Here is a 26,208-nt window from a genome sequence, read left to right as displayed (position 1 = left end):
CAAACCATCATAAAATTTTAAAGAGTTACAATAAATTGCCCTGTGTAGACACAACATTCATTTTTACAGTAAAGTGGCAGTAGAATAAAAGAAATCAAAAGATAAACTGGTGATATATTTCTATTTTGTAAACATGCCCCTTTATTTTATCATACTTTTGTAAACAGGTCCCTTTAGCCCAACAATAACATAGTAGTGAAGAATAGTTTAATAGATCAGGATTGGATAACACAACAAACCCCAAATTTTGAAGGTGATTCATTTAGAAGGAACAATAGTTATGATTAGTCATCACACAGTAGTCTATAAATGATTCTCCTCAAATATTTACTGTATAAGTTTTAGGGATAAGTTGTGTGCCCCTAATTTCCCATCTTGATATTGATTTATTGATTTTCTATATAAATTATATAGCTCTTGGTGATAAAGAATTTATTTTATTTTTAAGAGTTTTTTCTTTTTTTATTAAAGCCTTTTTATTTTCTAAACATAAGTATGGATAATTTTTCAACATTAACGCTTACAAAACCTTGTGTTTCAATTTTCTCCCTTTTCCCCCAACTATGTTAAACATGGTAAAAATATATGTCAAATCCAATAAGCATACATATTTATACAATTATCTTGATACACAAATCAAATCAAAAAAGAAAAAAGTGAGAAAGAAAATAAAATGCAAGCAAACAGCAGAAAGAGTGAAAATACTATGTTGTGATCCATACTCAGTTTCTACAGCCTCTCTCTGGGTGCAGATGGCTCTCTTCAAGTGATATAGAATTTAGTAAATGCATTTCTATGCTACATGGAATTTCAGAAATTAAGTATTTTTGTTGTTGCTTGTCCTTTGTTCTTGAAGAGGACCATCACATCATGAAGGTGATACTATGACATGCAAATAAATTGGATTTAAGTAAAGGGAGGGCTGGGCATGATCACCTGCCTCAATTTCTCCTCTACAGCCATTTAGGTCCAGTAGTCGGATATAGATCAGACCTGGAGATGGCTCAAGCATTACTTTATAATTTATTAACCAAGTGCAACTTATATCAGGTGAGTTTTTATTTATTCATTTGTTTCTTTGGAATGAGTGACTCTATTAAGAGTTCTCCAGTAAAAGAAAAAAATATCTGTACGTGTAGTATGCTTTAGCATTATTCTGAACCCTTTTCAAGATGTAAATATATTTGTAGTATAATTGAGTAACTAGGCTACACTATTATTGCACTTACAAAAGCCAAGACACTGGCATAGCTACAGTGGGGAATAGAATGAGTAAAAGACTTCTACCTGCTTAAATACAGAATGAAATCCATGTTGGGAGACAAGACACATATAGTGACCAAAATATCAGAATACAGTTTTAAACTTATTAGAGCAGAGTCTCAGAACCAATCTCAGATTAAATATGTCCGTGAAACAGTCTCTGAAAAGCCTTTTCATCATCCTCTTGGGCCTTACTAGAAACTGACACTGCTATTCATGGACCATTCCAGGCACTGACACAAGATGTGAAGACAGCCAGATAAACGATATATAGGTACATACAATTCACTGGGATTTAATAAAATAACAAGTTAGAATTGGTTAGTGATATAAAATTTCCAAAGCACCATATATATATGCATCTATGTCACACACACATAGATGCATATAAAAGATGTTTTTAGTGTGTATGTATGTATGTGTGTATATGTATGTGTATAATCTCATTTGATTTTCCCAACAGATCTCTGAGGTAAGTGCTCTTATTATCTCCACTTTGCAAATGAGGAAATTAAGGTTCAGAAAAGCTAATAGACTCCCCCAGGGTCAGTCAGTCAATAAACTTTTACTAAACACCTACTATGGACCAGGCTGTCTACTGAACTCTGGGTATACAAAGAAACACAAAAAGATGATCCCTGTCCTTGAGGAACTCAAAATGTAATAGGGGAGAAAACAATGCAAACAATTATGTACCAACAACCTATGTACAAAATAAATAGAAATTGTCATCAGAATGAAGTCATTATTTAGAGCTTAATATTTATGAATCAATCTAATATTAGTTAATTATTTGATAATCAAATTTACTAATTACTAATAATTAAGAAAGGTTTTCTGTATAATGTGAGATTTTTATCCAGAACTTGAAGAAAGCAGAGGAAACAAGGAGGCAGAAATGAGGAAGAAGAGCATTCCAGGATTGGGGACAATCAGGGAAAATATCTAGAATTGAGAGAGAAGTGTTTCTTGTGAGAAACAGCAAGGAGGCCAGCATCAATGGATCAAATAATAGGGATGGCGTGTATATTGTAAGAAGACTGGAAAGGTAGGAGAGGTACTAGGTTATTAAAAACTTTGAATGCCAAACAAAGGATTTTATATTTGATCCTGGAGATGATGGGGAGCCATTGGAATTTATTGAGTAGCCATTGACATGGCTGGATCTGTGGTTTAGGAATTCATTTCAGTTGCTGAGCTAGTGTCTGAGATCAAATGAATCTTAGATGTTTTTCATTCCATTTCTGGCATTCTGTTCACTACATCAGAGATTAAAATTTTTCCACTCATGATTCCTTTTCAACCCAATAAATTTTTACATGACTCTGGATATACAGGTTTGTAAAATAGGTATACAAATCAAACATTTACAGATAATAAAGCATAATTTTTTTTGCCACACCCACATTCAGTTATGAGACAGTTATGGTCAATAACTACAGTTTCAGAAGCTGGATCGTATACTACTTAGCTACCTACCTTTACTAAAGACAAGATAAAAAAAATATACATTTCTTGAGAAACCCTAAGAAGCTAAGAACTTTCTCTGTTCCACGGGCTAAACTGAACTTACCTTCATATTATAAACAAGTCAATTCATCTAGTAAGACAAAGGGTTGGTTAAGCCTAATTAAATCTACTGACTCCAGTAGTATGTTCCTTCTCTTCAAATATCTACAATAAATGCCTTCCCTCGCCCTCACCAGGTAAAATGAGAAATCATCCAAGAACTTTCAGCTATGCTTCAATCTTTTGTCACAGATTTGTCACAGAACTTTGTTCTTAGCACTGTGTTAACACTAAGCTAAAAAAAAAATGCTACAAGTATTAATCCACCAAAAGACTGAATTTCTTTCATTCAGGACCCACTAAGCTAAATTTAAAGAGGCTCAACACTGAAAGATAACCTATGGTAATGGTTGTCAAACTTTTTTGATCATGCATCTCTATCAGCAAAGTTGTTCTTTATCATGAGTCCTAATATTGTGCACGAATATTATAAATTTGTATTACCAAGCTATTATATTATGTAAACAAAAGAGATTAAAATAGTGAGATAAATATTAAACAATATTTTATTGTAGGATCAAAATGGACCCACTGGCGTTTATTGAATAAGGGAGTAATATGGTTAGATCTGTGCTTTAGGAAAACTATTTTGGCAACTATATGGAGAATAGATTGGAGTAGAGAGACACTTAAGGTAGGGAGACCAAATTAGAAATGTACTATAAAAGTCTTGTCAAGAAGTGATAGGGTGATTTTCTTTTTCATTTTCAATACACACACAGAAAACAAAATGCAAGCAAACAACAACAAAAAGTGAGAATGCTATGTTGTGGTCCACACTCAGTTCCCACAATCCTTTCTCTGGGTGTAGATGGCTTTCTTTATCATAAGATCATTGGAACTAGCCTGAATCACTTCATTGTTGAGAGGAGACACGTCCATCAGAATTAATCATCATATAACCTTGCTGTTGCCATTTCAATGATCTCCTGGTTCTGCTCACTTTACTCCAGCATCAATTCATGTAAGTCTCTCCAGGCCTCTCTGAAATCATCCTGCTGATCATTTCTTACAGAACATAATATTCCATAGCATTCATATATCATAACTTATTCAGCCATTCTCTAACTGATGGGGATCTACTCAGCTTCCAATTTTTTGCCACCACAAAAAACCCCACCATAAACATTTTTGCACATGTGGGTCCCTTTTCCTCCTTTAAGATCTCTTTGGGATACAGACCCAATAATGGCACTGCTGGGTCAAAGGGTATGACATTTTGATAACTCATTGGGTCTAGTTACAAATTGCTCTCCAGAATGGTTGAATCAGCTCACCAACAATGCATCAATGTCCCAGTTTTCCCACATCCCCTCGAACATTTGTCATTATCTTTTCATCTTAGCCAATCTAACAGGTGTGTAGTGGTATCTCAGAGTTGTCTCAATTTGCATTTCTCTGATCAATAATGATTTAGAGCACCTTTTCATATAACTAGAAATGGTTTCAATGTCTTCATCTGAAAATTATCTGTTCGTATCCTTTGACCATTGGAGAATTGTTTGAATTCTTATAAGTTTGAGTCAATTCTCTCTATATTTTAGAAATGAGGCCTTTATCAAAACCATGATAGGGTGATTTCTATGTGAATAAAGAGAAGGATACAAGAGCAAGAGATGTTGTAGAAGTAGAAACTAATTAGATTTGCTGGATGCTGATAAGTAGCAAGTGACAATGGTTCTATAAGTATGGGTGACTGGATGAATGATAAGTGCTTTTGAAGATAATAGGGAAAAATATTTGGTGGGAGTGAGAGTAGGGAGCTAAGAGGCATTATGGATAGAGTTAGATCTGACTTATCTACTTGAATTCAAATTCTGACACTAGCTGTGTGACTGAGCAATTCAAGTAAGCCTAGCTGCCTTGGTTTCCTCATCTGTAAAATAAGTTGGAAAAAGAAATAACCACTCCAGTATTTTTGCCAAGAAAATCCCAAATGGGGTAAAAAATATGATGAATGACAAACAAGAGATAGTGTGCAGATGACAGTCCATTTCTGCTCATCTTTTCTGACTCACCATGTCTCACTAAAAGCAGAAATTGGATAACAGGCTTTTTCCATTTGGGTCACTGCCATAAAGCTCAGACCCTACCTTGAAAAGAGTACTTATCAACCACAAGATGATCTGAGGGTCAGGATATGGGAATTGTGGCATATCTGGGAATTTTTCTTTTTGCTGTTGCTGTAGGTACCTGGGTTGAAGTTAAATTATATATTTATTACCCCTTAGGGGATGAATATCTATGCCCACAGAAGGCCAGTAGAGATAGAGTGAAGTATTAATCAATGATGGTAAAATAGGTGATACACTTGTGTTTAAGACAAATAGTACAACTGACTATTCCAAGGTGGGATAGGATATGATTTAACTTCTCAACTCCCAAATGGTTGATCACATACCTCTTTGGATCAAACCATGGTGATCAGTTTTTTCAGCCACAGTAAGTAATGTGGATACATTGCAATATGCTTCAGTAAAAGGTTTGTACATTGTACACATCATACCTCCTTAAAGAATTGAAATATTATCATTATAATTAACATTTTAAATATTTAGAAGCCAGATGAGTAACAATAAGTGCCATAGACATTCAGATGGAAAAATCATTGTGAACTATGATGATCAAGAAAGGTTTCACAAAGGAGAGTGCATTTGAAATGCACTTTGAACAACAATGAATAGGATTCAAATAAAAAAGGAGAAAAGAAAGGTAAAATCTGGTGAGGATTATAGAATGTATAAAAAGTGTGGAGATAAGAATGTTTGTGAGACATGGAGTAGAATGGTCTGACCAAAATGAGTAATTCAGGTGAGGCAAATAGCAGAATACAAGGTAAATTGGACACAAATTGTAGAGAGCTTTCAAGTCAGGCTAAGAGGTTAATTTATCCAATAGAAAGTGGGGGGCTGTGCTCACAGTACGTATTAATTAATTAATTTTATTGGACAAGGAAGAGACAAGGTGACAATGTTATACATTGAGCAAGACATACTTAGTAAGACCTTAATATTATTAGGCTTGCCTCCTCTGATCCCCATTACCTTGAACTTATAGTTATGTAATAATGCCTGTATCACTAGGCTCTAAAACTGTTTTTGTATCTCTAAGAGCCAAATGGAATGTTGGGGAGGGGGGAAGAGAGAAAGCTGGTCTGGTAGTTTGAAACTATAATAGTAAATGCCATTCTACTAAGATTATTTTAGTTTATTAAATAGAAAAAACTGAATAAACTAGAAGAGGGGGGCTTAAGGCTACTGAATACCTAATGAAAAAGATTTTAATTATATTAATAGGAAAATATTAAAACATTCCCTTGAATTGCTCTAGATCTTAGAATGATAAAATGAAATATGAGAATGATTCAAGTGGCAGGTTGACCACATAATTCTTACTACGTTTTGTCTCCTTGGCAGAATACAAGCTCAATGAGGGCAAAAATGGTTACTTTTTTTCTTCGTATTTCCCATGCCTAGTATAGTGCCTGGAATCTAGTGGGTAGATAAACTGATTAATAAGCCATAAGATAAAAGCAAGCTAAGAGGCAAGTGCAAGACAGCCCTCCTAGATTATACACAGCTTTAAAAAAGTCCTATCCAACTCCCATATGGTCTTTGAAATGATTCTTCATACAAAAACAAATCCTAACCTATTCAAGATTAGGAAAAAAACTACATACAAAAGCTGTTAGTCACAGCTAGGAAATAATGAGAAGCTTTGGATTTTGAATTTGCACCATACAGATTCACCAAACAGAAGGGAACCAGTGTCCAGTCTTCTTGAGAGAGAAATGAGATCGGCCCTTAATGAAAAGTATGCTGCTTGTCTTCCTTTCTGAGCTGCCAGACTCTGGTCTGGAAGTCCCACAAAAGCAGACTCCTTGTTGTCTTCAATAGGGAGGAGGAAAGCACTGACTTCAGTAGAAGCTTTTGTGTGTTTGTGTGTGTTCCATTTCAGTTCTTGCTGGTCAGAGCTCATTGAGAATGACAAAGATATCAGTGGGCAAATTAGCAAACCTCTGACAGGCCTCCTGCCAGTTGCTTGTTTTCTTCAATGAAGTCACAGCTGTCTGTGGTATCACAGTTCACTGCCATAGAAACAATTGTAAAGGTTTAGTGTCCCAATTGCTCTGAATTCTCTGGGGGTAGGAGACTGTTAGGATTGTCTCCACACCTGGTTTCCCACTTAGGTGGTCTTGCCCTCTCTGGTCCCCTGCACCTGCACTAGTCATTGCCTTTGCAAACCAGCTCTGCATCTGAGGGTAGAGGTGGAAGGTGGGGGATGGAAATAAGGAAGACAAGAATAAATTCCTGAATGAATCCTCAGGGAAAAGATAATTGGTCAGAAAGGGGACAATTTGACTGAGTTTGAGTGAGATGTAATTTATAAAGTGCATTTGAGCATGACAGAGATTCTCAACCCCAAGAAAGCCTTTCTTATATTGGAAAGGCTGTTTAAATGCACATTAGTTGACTGTGTTGTAATATCTCTGAATTGGGAAGGGAAAGGCAGTTTTTAGTCAGAAAGGAAAATAAATAGAAAAGCCCACTCTTTCTCCATCAGCCTATGTTTATTTGTATTCAACTGTCAACCAGACCAAGAAGGCTTTATTATAACTTTTCTCTAGCAGTTTCCTCACTTGAAATGATGGAAATTGACTTCAGGCTTAAAACGAAGGTTTAAAGGAGTTATATCACCTTCTCTTTCTAATAGTAGTCAGTTTGTCCTTCTGGAGTGTGGTGTGATAAAATGCAGAAGATGATGAATAAATGCTCTATTGAGGATGATATTTTATGTTAGGAAATACATTAATATGAATGGGTAATTGAAGTGAAAAGGAGTAAATTGCTTAGCTCAGTGTAAACAAATCTTGAATTTAGAAAGAATGACAGAAGCAAGAGAATATGTAGCAATGAAAAGGGTATAATGCATCCGAAACAGCCCAGTGATATATTCATGTTCCCACAACATATTTCTGATTCATATCTACTTGAATTCATTGTCTGAACCCCCATTCCCTCTGAATTTCATCCTTGTGACAAGATGTGATATTAATCACTTGATTATGAAGGTGGTAAAAAAAGGGGGGCAATTTTCTTTAAACAGATAATTAGTATAAAATCAGGAAAAGATATTAATGGAGTGACAAGGTTATCTCATGGAATATGTAGCAGAACTGTCTTAATGGACCCAGTGGATCTAGGAATAGGTTTAAGACCAGCTTCTAGCTGCTTGATGCCCTCATAGTGTGAATGACAGAGAAGCTGTTGACACAGTGAATGCATAAAAGGGACTAAGGAAGACTTTTGTTGTACTTTTTCTTTCTGGTTTCAAAGTTCGTGGAGACCATTTCCCAAGAATCTTCCATCCAGCTTCAATGGCCTCCAAGATGTAATGAGCTGGGATTTGGTCTGCCTGTTTTGGATCTCTTTTCCTGAAGCAATCTCAAGATGAATATGGCTAAAAGGTGACATTTTCCGTGCAAAAGTCCTCATGGTCTGCCAATGTGACATGGCAGCATCTATGGTGGAATAGTGGCAGCCTCCACCTGGACAGTTGGTTGTTGCAGTAGCCGAAGCAGGAGTGGTTGAATGGGAGTAGCTGGAGTTGATATTATTGTTTGTTGTTCAGTCATTTTTTTCCCCCAAAGGCAATTGGGGTTAAATGCTTTGCTCAGGGTCACACAGTTAAGTATCTGAGACTGGATTTGAACTCTGATCCTCCTAACTCCAGGGCTGGTGTTATATCCATTGTACCATCTAGCTGCCATAATTTAATTTTCTATAATTAAAATAATTTTATTTGCATGGTGACAGGGAGTATGACAAAAAGAGAGCCTAGTTCTCACCAGAGGCAGACTCCCTACAACTAAATTTGGTTTGAGACAGCTCAAGGAAGATCTCAGATCTTCTCATTTCAGATCCTGTAGACTTTGCCTTACTTAACTGCTAGAACAGAAAATATTCTCAATAGCACAAAACCAAAAAAGCTGCTATCCCTCCACCTCATAAAACAGAAGATTAAGAATCCAGACTAGTTTTGGTTCAGCCCTAGCCCCATATGACTCCTGAATGTTCAGGGTCTACTCTTAGAGTATAACATATGGTGAATTATTTTCCTGCCCATCAGATGGCCACACCAGTACCCTCAGTGCTGGAAAATTGAGGTAGATTGAGTCAGGGAGATCCTTTCCCTTGATTAAGAGCTAGTTTTTAGTCTGTGTCATCTATAACATTCACTGTAAATGACTCTTTCTTTTTTCATTTAGTTTTTCATGTGCCAAATTTCTAAATTTTAACAAACCATTTTTACCTTCTTAAAGTTTAATTTGCCTTCTGTAAAATAGCACTTTGTTGAGCCCTATTCCATCTTCTCCACTCAGTCTTTATTGGTTGCTCCCATGATGCCAACACACTCCATTTCCCCTATTCTCAAAAAAAGCCTCATTTGATCCTTTCACTCCCATTGGCTATCATCCTATATCTCTCTTCCCTTTTGTGACTAAACTCCTAGAAAAAGTCATCTATGATTGTTGCCCTTAATTTTCCCCTCTTATTCTCTACAGTTTGACTTCTGATCTCATTATTCAATTGAAACTTCTTTCCAAAATATTTATAACAAATTTTTCTGTTGCATTAAAGAATGGAAAACTGAGAAGGTGATCATCAAATGGGAATGGTTGGACAAGTTATGGTATATGAATGTGCTGGAATTTTATTGTGCCATAAGAAATGATGAAAGGAATAGTTTCAGAGAAACCTGGGAAGACTTGTATGAATCTGATAAAGAAGAAAGTAAGAAGAATCAGGATAACAAATTTATATAATATTACAGATAAACATCTTTGAAAGATTTAGTAATTTTGATCAATGCAATGACCAATTACATTTCCAAAGGATATATGATGAAATCTGTTATTCATCTTCTGATAAAGAGATGATGAACTTAAGAGTACAGATTGGGATATATATTTAGTCATAATTTATACAGAGAATTTGTTTTACTTAACTCTACATGCTTATAACAGATTTTCTAGATTCATTCATCTTAGGTGGAAAACATTGTAGGTTCAGAGTAACGAAATTTCAGGCTTCCCTTTTGTCTAGGCTTGTCTTTTTTTTTTTTTTTCTGCAGGATTTAGATTGTGCTGGAGGCTTTTGAATATGCTCTTTGCTTAGTACACAACCTAGCTCCATGACTACTCCTTACTTGAAACACTCCATACCTAGAAACCTAAACATAGGTTCCTTCCTCAGTCTATTCTAAAGCTATGTCCTGGGACTCTATAATGAACAAGAGAGTTTCAAGTTTGCAGCTCTCAGTTCCTGAGGGTTAGAATGCTCTACTTGGCATACCAGGGGCCAGAACCTTGTTTTTTTCTTGACTCAGTTCTCAACCTCTTGTACCATGGCTAAATTCATCATCCTAAAGTCTTGGTCCTGCCCTGAAATTCACACCTTGGAATTAGTGCCTCTGCAGTCTCAGTGTGTCTGTCTCTATCTGTCTTTGTCTCTCTGTCTCTCTTTCTACTTCCCTCCTTCCTTGAACCTCCATTTAAGAAGGGCTCTCAGACCAGTCATGTCTCATGTCCCTCTAGCTGCATTCTGGACTTCTTATACCACATCCCAGTGTTATGTAATTTTTTTGCCTTTTTCCCATAAAGCTTTTAAAGCTTCCTTTTATGTGTTATCTTCCCTCAACAGTATTTAAGATCCTCACTGGCAAGGACCATCTTTCTTTCTATTGTATTCCCAATGCTTAGTATAGTACCAGGCACCTAGTAAATGCTTAATAAGTTCTTGTTGATTAGCGGACTCAGTCCCCAGTGTCAGCAGACATTCTGATTTTGGCTAAAAAGATGACTTACCAAGTCATTTTCTTGGATTTCCAGATCAGGAGTTGGTCGGTTTCTAGATCTTTGTGGAGGAGTTGTTAGAAACTTCAGATGTACTTCTTCCTACTTTTCTATAATCTGTTCTGCTTTGATCATATCCATCTGGAAGTGTATAAAATATTACATTCTCATAGTCCTGCACATTTTAAGAGGAAAAAGAAGTAGTTTTTTAACTCTTCTCTGGCGCAAAGCTTCTTGGTAATTATGATTATACATCATTGAATTCTGGCCCTTTTCTTTTCCCATTTATATTGTTAAAATTATTTTGCATATCATTATAAAGATATGTATTATTTTCCTTTTCTAGATAGGAAAATTGAAGCACAAAGTTAAGTGACTTAATTAATATTATAGAATCAATTAATGCCTGATATGAAACCAATTCCAAACCTCCTGCTTGGGGATCCTCTTCCTATCATAATTCTAAAGAGTTTTTAAAACTTCTCATTTAGCTGTGATGATGAGCTCCAGGTCTGTTTTTTTTTTTTATGGTTAACATATTTGGTATTTATCTTAGCTATTTGTTGTTTGTTTAATAAGTTTTGTTTGCCTTCCCAGATGTATATTATTTGGCAATGCATAATCACATTTTGTCATTGTTTATGGCATTTACCATTTGCTTTCAAGTTTTGCCAAGTACTTATTGTAAACTAGCTGTCTGTAGCAGCTAAACTGTTAGGCTATAAAAGGTCTATTAGGACCTACATAAACAAAATTATATGAAAAATTGCCCTCTGTTAAATCAACTACCAAATAAACAATGCAAGGCTAGATAGACCACCAGCCTTGTATAGTAAATGGAATTGTGATATACTAAACAGAATAATATCCTAGGAATCTAGAGACCTAGCTTCTGCTTCCAATTCTGACTACTTACATGTGATTGTGAGTAACTTACAGAACTCTTAGTTTCTTTCTTCATAAAGTGAGAGAAACTGACTAAATGAGCTCTGAGACATGCCTCAAGTCCTGTGATTTCTATTAATCCCTTTATAGAGGTAGTTGATGAATTAAAAGAACTACATAATTTGCAAATATGAGGAAACAAAGGAAAAAAACTTCAATTTGCTATATAAATTTACATCAAAAGAAGCATTCTTCTAACTTCATAGATTTTAATGTGGCTTGATATGGGAGGCTGACTTCCAAAGAGAAAGTTAAAATACTTGTCTCATCTCTAACATTTTGATTGGGCCCTTATCTTGGAGCCCCAAGGAAAATAAATTAAACTTTAGGTTTCTCTTTGTCTAGCATTTTCCCCAAATGAAGAAGCATAAAGGCACTCAATATAAAGTGAAGAACAGATATAGGATAGCTATTGCTATTTATTTCTTCTACACAAAAGACTCACAAGTATAAACTGACAGAAAAGAAAGCAGCAGTAAAAATATACTGATATATACACTCTTGAGAGGTTGATATTTTTAAAATACTAAAATATGCATTTTAGAGGTCTGCTGAATAAGCATTTTACATTTAAACTTGGTTCTGTACTGTCTGAGTAATTCTTTCCAGGTTCTTGTCTTCTGACCAACAAGACCAGGAGTTGGGATTATTCTTCTGTTAATAGTCCTCTCCTCCAAAATGTACTGTGATTTATACACTCCTCCTACAGTACAGCAGTAACTGAATTGAGGACATAAAATTTCTCTATCTCTACAACTTATAAGACTATTTCCAAGGAGGAACTTATGCCTATCTCAGTCAGGTGTATGTTTTCATAGTGGATCCCTTACTCTTTGTCACATGGAAGTAGCTGCAATGCTGCTGGAATGAAAAAGGAAAACCCCCATCCTCGTCTCCCTTAGGAAGTCATAGAGGGTAAATGAGAGGTAAGTAAGTCAAGTAAGTAAGTAAGAAAGAGAGGTAAGTAAGAGGAAGTGAGAAGGTAAAATTACTTTTTCAAATCCACTAAAAGAGCTACTTTTTTTTTTTTCTAGGTTCACTGGCTAATCCTCTCTGATATAGTCTGCCTCTTCACCTCCCCGTACCTGAGTTAAGGTACCCAAAGGATGACCCAGGGTTTGCCACATCATCCTTTACTACTGAGCCACATGTATCCCTAAAAGTTGCTGGGAAAACTGAGGCATGAACAGTTTGTGATAACCCTGAAGTCTCATCATTACATATTCTTCTATGGGGTTCAAACTCTGATGCAGTTATTAGGCAGACTTTTCAGTTCTGAACAGAAATCTACTTTAATTCGCTGCTCTGATTAAAAACAAAAAACAAAAAAACAAGCCAAAAATATGTTACTTATGAAGGGAAAGAAGTACTAATGTTGCCATGAAAAGTGATGTCATTTCAGGACTAAAATAATTATAATATTAAATAAAGAAATAAACCTATGTGGAGACATTTGTATAAATAGTATTTATACAATTACATACACACATATAAAATATATAAATATATATGTGTATGGAATATATAAAATAAATATAAAATACAAATATATTTCTGAAATGGTCTATTATTTTTCATGGCAACATTAGTATCGCTTACCCGTCATAAGCAATACTTTTTTATTTTAAATCAGAGCAATGATTTAAAGTAGATTCCTGTTAAGAATTGAAAGGTCTGCCTAATACTGCATCAGAATTTAAACTCCACAGAGTATGTGTAGTAAATTATAATTATCATTTTTCCCTGATGGAATAATTACTATTTTACAATTCAATTACAATTACAATACAATACCATACCATAACACAGACAGAAGTCAAATCACAGTGATTCTTATATAGTGCTATTGAGAATACTCCATAAGTTTCCAGGTGAGGAACATCTGAATTAAGGACCATTGATGGATACAGCAAAACCTTGACATTTTAGACCTAAGTTTCTTCTGATCACTTCTGATATTAGAAGTTTTTTTTTTTTTTATAAAAGTCATCATTTAAAATTCTTTTCCTAAAAACCTTATTGACTATTTTAGATGTAGCTACTCCATCCCTACTTCCTTAGAATGTATTACTCTTATCCAGGTATGACAAAGATGTAATTCTTAGTTTATTTAGCTTTTATTGGGGATATAATATTCCTTTCATGGAGTCCTAATTTAAATGCATCTTATTCTCTCTCAGGAGACTGCGACACTGCCAGGACTTTGAACATGAGAGAAAATCAAATGCTAATCTAAGAAATTTTCCTCTACAGTTCTCACAATTATTAGACTGATTAGATATTAGATATTATCTAACAGTTTATATGAATTGTGGGAAAAGCTAAGCTTTCTTCCTTTTTCTTTCTTTCTTTCTTTCTTTTTTTTTTTTTTTTTTTTTTTGAGAAGAGGACCTATAGAACTTTAGACAACCTAATGATAACTCGGAAGCTAAGAAAAAATAGGAAACACTAAAGCTATAACATTAGAGGACCAATAGATTGTTACTAATAGAAATACTCTGAAATCTACTAGTTGGTTAATGCCCAAGCACATGTCTAAATTGCCACCTGGCAAGTCCCTGTTTGGTGACAAATAAATTTTTAAAAATTCTTTTATGCAATATGTTCCATTTTTGTAATTTGCTGTGAATCCCAAGATTTTCTTTGATTTCCTGCAAGGTACATTAGAGAACCCCTATTTTAGTGGTATCAAACTCAAATAGAAATGAAACCACTAATCTATATATAAGAATCCTTTTAGGCTTCATATTGACTTAATTTAAATATGTAATGTTATCTATTTTTATTTGTTTAAATATGTAATGCTCTCTATTTTTATTTGTTTAAATATGTAATGTTATCTATTTTATTACATTTTTATTTATTTTGTTAAATTTTTTCCTAATTATATATTAATTTGGTTTAAGCTGTACTCAGAAGTGTTGGAATTTGCAGGCCCTACGTTTAATACCTCAAATCTAATTTAATCCCATCATTTCACATATGAAGAGATATGAAAATCAGAAATGAGCAACTTGCCCAAGATCATACAAATAGCACTAGGGGTAACAGTACAATTTTGAAACAAGATATAATATTCTCTCCACTATACAAGTACCCATTTAACTATTTAATACTTAATGATCTAGTCTCACAAGCCTTACCTCATCAAGACTTTTCAAGGAGATCAAACATTCAGTTCCTTGAGTTGAAACGCCACTATTTTTGGTGTACACAAAAAGGCAGCCTGGAGAGATCAGAAGAACACACCTATAGGCCTTGACATTAGTAAAAAGGTGAGTTTGAATTGTACCTCTGACACCAGTTGTGTAACTGTGGATAAATTCATGTCTCCGAGTTTCAGTTTTCTGGTCTGTAAGATGAGATTAATAGAATCTGCTTTACAGAGTTAGTGTGAAAGTCAAATGAGATGATATATGTAAGGTGTTCTGCAAACTCTAAAGTGCTATATAAATGTTATCTATTATTATTAATCTGCTATTATTCATCTTCATGAATTGCTGGAGAAAATTTTTCAACTCCTTTGGTCAATGGTGATAAATTTTTTCTTAATGTTACCAGGCTGACTGAAACCACTGATATAGACATTCCATTACTTGAGCCTGTACTTGAAGTTTTTTCAACTCAATAAAACTTCCAAAGCTTGTGTTTTGCTGTTGTAGCCCTAGTATGATGAGCCTAAAAGTTCCACAGATGTATATATCCAAGAGCATTAAAACAAAAATGGGTCAAATGAATTACTGTTTTGGAGTCTGCATAGTTTGAGCTAAAGCTATGTATTTTAAGGTAACTGAAATCACGTCTACCCATGTCTAAGGAAAAAATAATTTACAAATTAATGAAGACTCGAAAAGGAAACTGGCTAGTCTCATTAGAATCAATCTGCTTAGAAATAAAATACAAAATTTATATATATTCTAAAAATTAAATTATATGCCTACCAATCACATAGACTTTCAGGTTAAAAATGTAAAATAAAAAGATGCTGTAATTATTTATGAATATAGCTATACATTTGGCAAGGCTTACTTAAAACGTAATAAGACATCCAAGCAATGAGTTATAGTTATATCTAATTATGCTAGAATAGGACAATGTCACCCTTGCATGTATATTATTACTACTATTACAGATGCTACTTTCTCTAATTTGAATGCAGATATCAAATATTCTGAAAATATGATAAGTATAAATATAATGGAGAGGAAAATTTAAGTTGCTTCATCACCACACTCACTTGTAGGGCAAAACTATCATAGCGTTAAAGTTAGACAGGATCTCAATGCCAACATATGGCTTTTCTCTTTTTAAGAGAGGAAAGAAACAAGATGGAGAAAGGGATATATTACAGAAGAAACAAGCACAGAGAGAAACATATTATTTCTCAAAATTCGGATGTGCCAGAAAGAGTATACAAACATAGAGACTAAAGTTGGGGGACTAAGCATCTCATGAACCTCACTATTATCTAAACTAGACAAAGGGAAGGTGAACACATACTAGCATACTCTGGATAGATTTTGTTTGGAATTACAGTAAAGTGGAAAGAAATGGAGATAAGAATAGGAAAAAGAGGTTTCAGGAAGGCAGAGTAGAATAAGAAATAAAAATAAGTTTTTTTTCAACTTTGGAAGGTAGATCATCAAGGGCGGTTAAAATGATAGAAATAAAATATAAAAAACAATGCTAAAGGTCTGGGCTATCTGAAGATCTGGGCTGGGAGAGAAGAGGAAATGGGAATAGAAATTTAATTCATAGATTATTAGAGTTGATCATAGTCCTCCTTCTTTGTAAAGAGAGGGGACAAAGAAGGAAAAAAAGTAAAATAATATATTATGGGGGGAAATATACAATTAAAAATCGTAACTGAAATAAAATGGGATTTTTATTCCCAAAACAGAGCAGAATGGATTCACAGAAGAATAGATTATAAAACTTTGAGAATTGACCTATTGCTAGGCTAGTTAATCTCTGGCTAACAGAAATGATTGTTTGACCCCCGATTGACCAGTTTGCATACTGGGAAGTTCCTGTGTAACTTCTAAATTTACACAAGAAATGCAAGTCACCTTAGCAAACTTCTTATCCATGTATATAAGATTAACATACTTTCCTAATCACAATACCCTTGTGGTTAACAATAAGTTGGGAGGGGGAAAATTGAAGTCCAGAAAACACATTGATTGACTGCCCCCTAAGATTCTCACCTCGCAACTTAGACCCTGTGAGTGTGCCCCACAATAATCAGAGATGAGAGCAGAAACCAGAATTTAGCTTGTTTGAGGTATGTCTCCCACTGTATTCCTGAGTCTACTCATGTGTCCATGGGATTATAGAACTGGAGAGCTTCACATTTACATGCTTATGAGTAAGAAACTGCATGGTTTGTGATCCTTTGAGTATTTTTCTTCCTTCATAGTACCTCACTCACAATCTCCTCGCAGAAGCACTATCCAGCAATATGTCCAACAAGTACACCTGAAACAAAGATGTACACAGAGTTAAAATGAGGGAATGGAGTAGAATAGATTATGTTTCAAGCAAATTTTAAAAATCAGGGATACCCACCATGACATCAGACAAGACAACAAGAAAAATAGAGATGTTTAAAAGAGATAAGAAAACTATTATATTTTAAAGCATCATAGGTGATGAAAAAAATATCAGCAAGTATGCAAAAATGGAATATCATCTCAGCACTTGAAGTAAAAGTTAATTGAATTATAGGGAGAAATAGAAAGCAAAAGTATCATAATTGGGGTCCTCAGTTGTTCTTTCATACCTAAAAAAAAAATCTAAGAAACAGAAAGAAGTTAAGCACCTGAATAAAATTTTAGAAAAGTTAGATATGCTACATTTGTGGTTGATTGCTGAATATGGTGATTGAGTACATATAATTTTTAGTTTTGCGTGATATCTTTACAAAAATTAGCCACATGCATGAGAATTAAAAAACTCAAACAACTGTGGAAAAGCTAATATGTATAACATAAGATTTACTGATCCCAATACATAAAAATTTATAATAAAAGGCATTTGAAGAAAGAAATTGAATTTATATTTCCTTTTGCTTGCCCCAATCCTGTACTGGTGATACCATTCTTTCCCAACTCCTCCTTTTAAGTATAATTTTTTAGTTAATTCCCTTTGCTTTATCCTTCTGGGGAATGGTTTTCCTTTCAAGATTACTACAGAAAAAAAAAAAAATTGGAAAGAGGAAAGTCAACTTCTATACTACCCTACTTGCTTATGGCCTCTTGGTTTGAAAAGTTAAAACTTGTAGCAGCCCTTTTTATAGTGTCAAGGCACTAGAAATTGAGTGAATGTCCATTAGTTGGAAAATGGCTGAGTAAGTTAATGTATATGAATGTAATGAAATAGTGTTCCATAAGAAATGATCATCAGGCTGATTTCAGAAAGGCCTAGAGAGACTTTACACGAATTGATGCTAAGTAAAGTGAACAGTACCAAGAGAAAATTGTACACAGCAACAAGTTTATGTGATGCAACTTAGTATTTTCATTTTTGTTGTATGCTTTCTCGTTTTTTCTTTTTCATTTGATTTTTCTTGTGCAGCACAATAAATATGTTTAGAGGAATTGCATATGGGCACCAAATATGGATCACAATACAGTATTTTCACCTTTCGCTGTTATTGTTTGCTTCCTTGTTTTTCTTTCTCGCCTGATTTTTCTTGTGCAGTATGATAAATGTGGAAATATGTTTAGAAGAATTGTACGTGTTGTACAAGTGTATGTGGAAATATGCTTAGAAGAATTGTACATGTTGTACAAGTGTATGTGGAAATATGCTTAGAAGAATTGTACATGTTGTACAAGTGGAAAAGGGAGTGGAGTTTGAAGGAAGATACTCCTTTTGAGAAGTCATAAGGACTGCAGCTCGTAATGACTTGCCCTAGTACTTTGAATACCTTATACCAGAAACTACATTTAAGCAATCAGCCCTCACGGACTGAAATTACTTCTGTGGTATGAATTCCAAAACTGAAAATATCTTTCAACGTGAAGATGTTTCTAGAGCATGGCAAAGAAATCAGGAGAAATGTAACCTAGGGTGTAAAGTCCTTAAAGGCAGGGATCGCTTTTATTCAGTTAAAAATTTTTAATTAAAATGTTACTGATATTACTTGTTTTTTTCTATCACTTACATTTCCCAATGTAATTCTTCCTTCTATCTTTCCAAGAGAACCAATTCCTTATGTTAAAGAATAAAAATGAAGGGGAAAAAATGTTCTGAAAATCAACTAATATATTAAAAGCTTCTGAAACCATTATTCCACCCCTGCAAACAAATGAGGAAGGTGCCTTCTCATCTCTCTTCTTTGGGGTCATTATAGTTTTGCAGCATTCTGTTCAATTGCTTTATTTCAACAATGTTTCCATTTTATTGTGTGGTAAGTCATATTAGATGGTAAGCCTGAGTCCAAAAGAACTGGATAAGAGTCCTGAATCTAACACTTAGTGGTTATGCAATGTAGGCAATCACAACTTTTCAATACTCCCAGGCAATTGTCTAAGGTAACAAATTGTGCAACAGGTGGGATCTCCATTGCTTGAGTTTCTTAACCTGGAGTTTCCTATACAAATAACATCACAGGTCTGGTTAAAAAAAATATTGCAAAGCATCGTAGTAGGCCCTGAAGATATCTGCCTTCAAGGAACTTACATTCTATGGAGGGATATAATATTTAAAATACAAAATTAATTTCCCGAAAGAGAAAGAGCAATTAAGGAATCAGCCCAGTCTTCAAATAAGAAGTAGCACCTGTAGTAAATTAGCAATTTTTAAGAAACTGAAATGAGGGAGTACATCCCACACAGAGCAGTTCACACAAAAGCACAGAAATAAGAGATTCTTTATTATTTTTATTTATTATTATTCTTTATTTATATTCTTCAGTATTATTTATTCTTCTTCTTTATTTTTAGGAACAGCTAGTAGGTCACTTTGACCAAAAACAAAGAATGTGAAGGGAAATAAATGAAATAAATGTCAATATAAAGGAGATAATCCAAAAATATAAGTTGGTGTCAGATATGGAAGACTAGGTGGAAATTTTTGTTTTATCTTAGAGGCAATAAGAAATCACCCAAGATTTTTGACCAGGGAATAGAGGCAGGTAAGTGGTTGCAATGAATAAGAACACAGGATGTGGAGGTAAGAAAGATCAAGTTCAAATCCTTCCTCAGAAACTTATGAGACTTCTTGGTCAAGTCTCTTAAGCTCAGACTCAGTTTCCTCATCTGTTAAAAAAATATATATATATATGCTTAGAGGAAATATATATATATATTATATATAGAGGAAATATATATATTATATATAGAGGAAATATATATATTATATATAGAGGAATATATATATATTATATATAGAGGAAATATATTATATATATATATTATATATATAGAGGAAATATATATCATATGTATAATATATATTATATATAGAGGAAATATATATAATATATGTATTATATATAGAGGAAATATATATTACATATATATTATATATAGAGGAAATATATATATTACACACATATATATATTATATATAGAGGAAATATATATATAATATATATAGTATATATAGAGGAAATATATATATTACATACATATTATATATAGAGGAAATATATATATATATATATAATATATATAGAGGAAATATATATATATGTATATACATATATATATTATATATAGAGGAAATATATTATATATATATATATAATATATATAGAGGAAATATATATCATATGTATATATATTATATAGGAGGAAATATATATTATAATATATATATATATAGAGGAAAATATATATATATTATGAGAAATATATATATATATATAATATATATAATATATATTATCATATGTATAATATATATTATATATATAGAAATATATATATATTATATAGAGGAAATATATATATATATTATATATATTACATAGAGGAAATATATATATTATACGTATATAATATATATATAGAGGAAATATATATTATATATAATAAATATTATATATAGAGGATATATATATTATATATAGAGGAAATATATTATATATATAGAGAGGAAATATATATTATATATAGAGGAAAATCTATATTATATATAGAGGAAATATATATATTATATATAGAGGAAATATATATATTATATATAGAGGAAATATATATATATATTACATATATATTATACATAGAGGAAATATATATATAATATATATAGTATATATAGAGGAAATATATATATTACATATATATTATATATAGAGAGGAAATATATATATATTATATAGAGGAAATATACTATATATATTATATATAGAGGAAATATATATCATATGTATAATATATATTATATATAGAGGAAATATATATTATATACATTACATAGAGGAAATATATATATAATATATATATAGTATATATAGAGGAAATATATATATATTACATATATATTATATATAGAGAGGAAATATATATATATATATATATAGAGGAAATATATATATATATATATATAGAGGAATATATATATCATATATATGGAAATATATATTATATATAGAGGAAATATATATTATATACATTACATAGAGGAAATATATATATTATATATAGAGGAAATATATATATATTATATATAACATAGAGGAAATATATATATTATATGTATATAATATATAGAGAGAGGAAATATATATTATATATAATATATATTATATATAGAGGAAATATATATATATATATAGAGGAAATATATATATATATATATAGAGGAAATATATATATATATATATAGAGAGGAAATATATATTATATATATAATATATATTATATATAGAGGAAAATATATATTATATATAGAGGAAATATATATATTATATATATGTTATATATAGGAAATATATATATATTATATAGAGAAACATATATTATATATAGAGGAAATATCTTATAAATATATATTATATATAGAGGAAATATATATATATATTATATAGAGGAAATATATATATATATATATATAGAGAGAGGAAATATATATTATATATATAATATATATTATACACAGAGGAAAATATATATTATATATAGAGGAAATATATATATTATATATAGAGGAATATATATATATTATATGTTATATATACCAGAAATATATATATATATATAGAAAATATATATTATAATAGAGGAAATATATATATCGAATATTATATAATGTTATATAGCGCAGATTATATTCTTATTATAGCCAGGAAATATCAAGTATTATCATAGTACTAGATAGAGAGGAAGATTCCTTATATATAGTAGCCATTAGCCTAGCACAGAGGAGAGAATGATACTAATAAGAGGAAATAAATGATATATACAGCGGAGGTGAAAGTCACTATGGCGGGGCACCAGAGCTCAGTATGATATGAGGAGGCGCCCGGGAATCAGTATAGTAGTATAGGCCCTACTTCTCGAGGAGGGCAGCAGGTAATGATCCACAGCCAGCATCAGTGATTATACCTAGCCTTCCGACCTGGACGTATGTGTAAGGAAATATAACCCTTTATCGAGGGAACAGTGATCCTTCTGAATCCGAGGTTACCCCAATTTCCTAAGGAGTTTATCTGCCAGTATAAAGGAATATATGATATTGATATGACCGAAGAGGGCAGCGGAGGAGGGTATATGAATTCACTCAGGCTCGAGAGGATGAGTATATATATCGCCCTAATTCCTGGGACCTCGCACATTGTAGCTTTCTCTGTGAAAATGAAGGGACGGACGAGTCAGACTCATGCTAGCATCAGTCCCTTCCATCTCTGGTTTTCACTATCAGTTTACACCATTAATTTCTTATAAATAAAAGAACCGGAAAGTTTTAGAATTTTGCACCCTTATTTTCTTTTTGCTCAGCCATCTGCAAGCCCTATTCACAAGTACTCGGATGGAGAAGATCCCTAACTAGAGCAGGCACAGAGCCAGGGAATAGGAGCGGCAGGGAGAAGGACGTACCAACAACAGTAAATGAATGAACCAGGGGGCGGGGAGCGGAGAAGCGTCACGAGCAGTGGGCGGGGCCACGCACGAGGCGCTCCGGGATGACGCCAGAGCGACGGCGCCCGTGGGAACCGCGTGAGGAGTCTGCGGCCCCCGGCCCCGGGGAGGGCGCAGGTAATGAGCCGCGCCGCCTCCTCGCTGTTGATCCCCAGCCGTCTCCCGCCTGGCGCGGGACGGTGATGTGTGCAAGGAAGCACAGCAGCCCCCCCTTCTCCCGAGGCTGAACGGGGATCCCTCTCCTCGGAATGCCCGGGGCTTCCCCCACCCCAGATCTTCCCCTCCGAGAGGCGCGAGTTTCCTTGCCTCGGCCAGGTTGAAAGGATTAGGGTCATGTTTTAGGATAAATGACCGGAAGAGGGAGGGAGGAGGGGTGGTAATGGGGAATTCATCAGGTGAGGGTGGGAGTTCAAACCTGCCCAACCCTTGGGACCCAATTGTGTAGCTTTCCCTCTGTAAAATGAAGGGGACGGACGAGTCAGACTCCATCTAGATCAGGTCCCTTCCATCTCTGTTTTCATATCAAGTTAAAAGCGGACCAGCTAGATACCTGAGCACTCGGTAACCACAGCCACTCGCTCCTCACCGGGACAGCTCCCCCGTTCTTACTTGCAACCACTTCTCTTTATCTTCCCGACAACCACCCAGCTCCGCCTCCACCAGGTCTCCCTGCCTCCCGCCCTTCCTCCCAACCTCAGCTCGCCCGGCCGCTTCCCAAGCCCCCGGCAAGCCCCTGAGACCCCAGTGCCGTCAATACCGGAGTGCTTTTCTGCCGTCCTTGCTGGACGTGCACTTTGTCTTACCGACGACGGGCCTTTAGGTTCGGCGGAGTCCCTAGGATTTCAGCCGGCGGTTGTCTAATGCTGTTTGTTTAGTTTGGAAATCTCGGCTTGAATTCTTAGTAGCATCATGTTATCAGTGAAAAAGAGCAGTTTCTGGAGTGTGAGTGCAGGAGACATTTGGGAGCAAGATCAGATACTGAGGTGCTTCAAGCAGCGATTGTAATTTTTAATTAAAATGCCCCTTTTATTGGGTTTTTGTGTCTGGCAGCTTTAGCAATGAATTCCCTTTCTAGTAGCTTTATCCTTCCTGTCATTCGCTTTGGTTCTTTACCCTTCCCTCCTTCTTTCCTCCCCCCCTCCCAAAAAAAAAAAGAGCGAGAAAAACCCGGGACATGGTAGATTCGTAGAATCATAAAAAGGATCGTAGAATCAATGGAATCCAGCTTCCTCGTTTTACAGATGAGGAAACAGGTTCAGAGACTTGCCCTGTAAGACCTAACAGTGTCAAATGGCAAGATTTGAACCAAGATGCTCTGACGCCAAGTCCTGCGCTTTATCTGCTATGCCACCCAACAGCTTCTTAGATAAAGGGAGACATATCCTGTGACATGATTTATAAATATAATTTATGTTCTAGTATTCAGGAATTTATGTTAGAGTGGAAAATGCTTTGACTGGAGACAGACAACTTGAGTTCAATTGCTGCCTTTTCAAGAATTTCAAGGGAATTAATGAAAAGCAAAAAAAATGAAGGTGGCCTAGCTGTACCAGATCTAAAATTATATTATAAAGCAGCGGTTACTAAAACCATCTGGTATTGGCTAAGAAATAGACTAGTTGATCAATGGAATAGGTTAGGTTCAAAGGACAAAAGAGCCAATAACTTTAATTATCTAGTGTTTGACAAACCCAAAGACTCCAGTTTTTGGGATAAGAATGCATTATTTGACAAAAATTGCTGGGAAAATTGGAAATTAGTATGGCAGAAACTAGGCATTGGCCCACACTTAACACTGTACACCAAGATAAGGTCAAAATGGGTTCATGATCTAGGCATAAAGAATGAGATCATAAATAAATTGGAAGAGCATAGGATAGTTTACCTCTCAGACCTGTGGGAGAGGAAGGAATTTATGACCAAAGAAGAACTAGAGATCACTATTGACTATAAAATTGAAAATTTTGATTACATCAATTGCTGCCTTTGACATTGCTTGGGGTCACCTTGGGCTTGAAGTCGACCTCCCTGGGCTTTCAGTTTCCTCAGACTTAAAATAGAGTATTTGGACTAGATGATCTTTGAAGTCCTTTCCTGTTCTTATACTTTGATCTTAGTGGGTCAAATGACCTCCACTAACGTTTTGATTGGATGGATGTCTTGTATGCTAGTAATTAGGAGTGCTTTTAAACTGTGTCGGTGGAACACAGCCTCTTGCAAGTCCTGCCAGGTAGGAAAGGCTTACAGTAGGGTAGATATTTGCCAATATGTATTTTTTTTTTTAATCTAAAAACTTGTCTACGCTGATATAGGTTTACTTCCAGTGAAGCCATAAGAGGAGTATTTTTACTCTATCAGGTCTATCAACAATATGATTACTTTCTCTTCCTATTTAATTGCTTGAAGGCTTCTTGCCCCATACCAAATAATCCCAGTGTTTAGATTGCCTTTTCTATGCCTCTGTTATCAAACCTGTTAGCTGCTTTTTCCGGGAACTCTGCCCACCTCTAGTAACTCTCCAGCCTTCTAATTTATTGTTCTTAATCTGCTATGGATTTGGAAACCAAATACTGTAATCAAACTTGTAGAATTGTATGTAAGTATATAGTAGGTAGGAACTAATTTAAGTGCTTGAGGTGGTGTGGTATATCATAAAGGCCACCAGAGTCAGCATCAGAGAATTGTAACTAGCTAGGACTGAATCCTAGCTTTGTTACTTACTAGCTGTGTAATTTGGGGGCATTTTATTTCTCTTTGGGCCTACTTTCCTCTTTTGTAAAGTGAGGGATTTGGGGTAGTCTAAATTGTCTTCTAGCTGTAGGTCCTATAATGTATATGAGTATTAGTTCTTAAACTTTGTGACATGTTTTAATTACACAGAACTCTTTTTTCTTTTCTCTTGTTTTAGGACTTATATTCTGGTATGTATATTACAGATTCTCATATAGATTCAGTTCTGCCTCTTTCAGCCTTTTTGCCAAGAGTACTCTGCCGTGATAAGTCATCTGAACAGACTCAAAAGTTATTTAAAGTGTTTTATAAATCATTAAAGATTAAATTATGTTCAGAAGAATTTTGGTGTTAAATATTTCACTATATTCTCATTTTTTGAAGAATTTTCAATTTGTATGTGATACAGTATATTAAAAGATATTAATCCTTATTAATATATTTATTTGCATAATGGTATATTTAATTTAATAGAACATCTTATTCCTCAGTCATTGTGGATTAAAGACTTTATCAAAACTTAAAGGAATCTCATTTTTGTTGTATGCTTCTTACTTTTACATACAAGGACCCTCTTTTAATGTAAAAAAATTTAGCAGATTCCCACAGAATAGCTATTTTATTAGCATCTATTGATTGAGAAAACAACCCCCCAAACTACTTTGATTACAGTAACAATTTTGATGGAATTTATTATCAATCTAGTGATTGTATGATTTAAAATAAGTATGTATAAGATATATTATTTACAAGATT

The 26,208-nt window shown here is 34.0% G+C and overlaps 1 protein-coding gene and 1 long non-coding RNA gene across 7 annotated transcripts in view; one reads left to right on the top strand and one right to left on the bottom strand.

Moving 5' to 3' along the window:
- Positions 1 to 643: 643 nt before the first annotated feature.
- Positions 644 to 23,957, bottom strand: LOC116419190. Of its 2 annotated transcripts, none has more exons than XR_004229433.1 (5): positions 23,273 to 23,957; positions 16,840 to 17,110; positions 14,776 to 14,858; positions 10,700 to 10,828; positions 644 to 1,551 (listed from the first exon to the last, which is right to left on the bottom strand). It is a non-coding gene; the product is annotated as an uncharacterized LOC116419190 (long non-coding RNA). The 2 variants fall into 2 exon arrangements; XR_004229432.1 differs by having other exon boundaries at positions 23,526 to 23,957.
- Positions 22,600 to 26,208, top strand: part of AOPEP (aminopeptidase O (putative)) — a 490,524-nt gene continuing 486,915 nt past the window's right edge. For 4 of the 5 annotated variants that reach the window (XR_004229430.1, XM_031937724.1, XM_031937716.1 and 1 more), the window contains exon 1: positions 22,609 to 22,839. The gene's annotated coding sequence lies outside the window, so the exon portion shown is untranslated. Of the gene's footprint in view, positions 22,840 to 26,208 lie in introns of all 5 variants that reach the window. The other variant, XR_004229431.1, reaches the window with a different exon arrangement.

Source organism: Sarcophilus harrisii, chromosome 1 (genome assembly GCF_902635505.1).
Source record: "Sarcophilus harrisii chromosome 1, mSarHar1.11, whole genome shotgun sequence".
Lineage (NCBI taxonomy): Eukaryota > Metazoa > Chordata > Mammalia > Dasyuromorphia > Dasyuridae > Sarcophilus > Sarcophilus harrisii.
Note: the sequence above shows the minus strand (reverse complement) of the source record. Positions and strands in the feature narration are given on the sequence as shown.